Consider the following 2,500-nt stretch of genomic DNA (forward strand, 5'->3'; position numbering starts at 1 on the left):
AGCAGACAAAACATCACAGCATGACGCGTTATGAGCTCGTAGATCTACTAATTTTGGTGAATGTGAATAACACGAGAATAACATTAGGGTTCCGCACTCAATTACAGCCGCATCACTGCGGCATCCCAGAGAAAAATAACGTTATCAGTGAAGCATCAGCAATAATTTCGAGTTACTACTGATCCAGACAGGGACGTGCTGGCCATTGGGAAAAACGGGACAACTCCCGAACGGCCCGTTCATTCCCGGCCGGTCCAGGCCGGCCATTAGGAAAAAATAAAAAATAAAATGTCGGCCTTCGTTCCATTTTGGGGGCTGTGCAGCAACAAAGTAAATCGTCACTGTCGGGCAGAAACCTCGTATCTCCAAGTTTCAAATTTATAAATTTTTTCGCAAACCAAAGCCCTGCTTCATATACAAGGCAGTCGCACAAAAGTAGTGAAAACAGCAGATCTACAAGCACACAACGCCTTGCGGTGCGAGGCGTTGTGTGCTTGTAGATCGGCTGTTTTCACTATAGTTTAAATCATTTTTAAAATGATAAATACAAAACAAACAGTTTTGGACATTCCACCCGACAACGACGAAATATAACAAAAAAATAAAATAAAAATGAGGGCCTTTCCAACTCTTTTTCCCAGGCTGAATCAGGGGCCCAGCACGTCCCTGGATCCAGAAGTAAACCATAACAACCAGGAGGAGGTGTGAGGTCTTATTTTTAACCAACAGGGGGCAGAGCAACAGATTAATTCACAGCTCATCTGGGGAGCTGTCGTGATTTTATGACGCTACGCAATAAAATCCTGTGTGTTCCCGTATAAGCGACCATTCTTACACTCCCCAGAGTTATAAATGAACGCTGAGGATTTTAGAGTGTGTAGCTCTAGAGTTAACTACTGATTGCCATCGTTCCACATGGCCATAATGATAAACTGCAGACAAAAGGACAGCTGTGTGTGTGTGTGTGTGTGTGTGTGTGTGTGTGTGTGTGTGTGTGTGTGTGTGTGTGTGTGTGTGTGTGTGTGTGTGTGTGTGTGTGTGTGTGTGTGTGTGTGTGTGTGTGCGTCTATAGGTGTCATGAGGGGGTCAAGGCCAGGGCTGGTTGTGCTACTTACAGTAAATAAATCCCGGAGTGATAAAGACAAAGGTCAAACAGCCAATTTACAGCTGGAATCAATCAGCCCTGCTCCGTTGAGCACAGATTCCGCCCCCATCAGCAGGCTGCCCACATGTCAACCAAACAGTCACCCTACAGTACACCTCATGCACACCTGGAGGCAGGCACGTAATACTTTTAGTGTACAATACCGTGCATGTGCAGCCTACGCGAGAAAGATGCATTTTGATTGACCCTGGATTTAGTCAATAGGTCAGAGAATAGATATATTCTTTAGTGCATATCCTTGGCAACGTGCTTCGCATGCATGTGTGTGCAAGCACAAGATAGACATGCAGTTGTAGTACAAGTAAGACGCCTCATGGCGACATGCAACCTCGCCCTTTTGGACAGTGATGTATATCGGACCAGTTACCCATATATGGAGATCCATGTACTGTATATAGTACATCCCTTTTATGCCCATGGAGATCCCTGTCTGAACCAGCCACACAGATATGCCACACAGATATGGGCTGTCTTCCTCCATATATGGGCATTCCCATATGAAGTCCTGTTAGATATGGGCTTAATATTGATGACATCAGGGATCTCCATATATGGGCATATAAGGGATTCTGTTAGAGTGGTTCCCATGACATCACAACCCGACATACAATCCCTTTTATGCCCATACATGGTGATCCCTATCTGAACCAGCCACACAGATATGGGCCATGTCTTGGCCATCTGGCCAGTGATATATATCGATGACATCAGGGATCTTCATATATGGGCATGAAAGGGATTCTGGGGAATACTCATATATGGACTTTTACATAGGTGATATCACCTGTGATGTCACAGTGATGTCTCAAGGGAACTACAGTGTCAGGTGTGAACTTCAGAGATACATGGATGCGTGGACAAGTTGTGCCGGACATCACAGTGACATCAGAGCATGATGTCAGAGTGGCAAACCCATAGACCGTAAAAATGTGTACACGTCTACACGCCGACAAGCTGTGACGTTTCTCATAGTAAACTTGTGACATACGGTCGCAATAAGGACAGCTATGCGTGCTTTACTGTTTTCACTACATCGTTATTGGCAATTATGTAGCTGATGTATTCCAGGTTTGAACCAATTTCAGTGTGGCATCTATCTTTTGGGCATGTCATTATAATTTGAATGAAATGTGGAAATGATTTCAAGATCTTGTAGTCTTATTCAAAATATCGGTCAAAACATTGGTAATCGTTGGTGACTCTCCGAAGTCAAAGATTTGGCACAAAAGTCTGGCATCGGTCGGGCTCTAGTTACGTGCACCCGAGTTTGTGTACCGTATGTATGTACCTGACAACACAGCAGTCGAGAATGCTTATGTGCTTGTGTCTCCGTGT

At 44.6% G+C, this 2,500-nt stretch overlaps 1 protein-coding gene across 1 annotated transcript in view; it reads left to right on the forward strand.

Annotated features, from left to right (window-relative positions):
* frmd3 (FERM domain containing 3) overlaps window positions 1-2,500 on the forward strand; it is a gene marked incomplete at its 3' end in the record, with an annotated part of 96,743 nt that overhangs the window by 20,638 nt on the left and 73,605 nt on the right. The window lies entirely within an intron of this gene.

Source organism: Nannobrachium achirus, assembly GCF_963921795.1.
Source record: "Nannobrachium achirus genome assembly, chromosome: 12".
NCBI lineage: Eukaryota > Metazoa > Chordata > Actinopteri > Myctophiformes > Myctophidae > Nannobrachium > Nannobrachium achirus.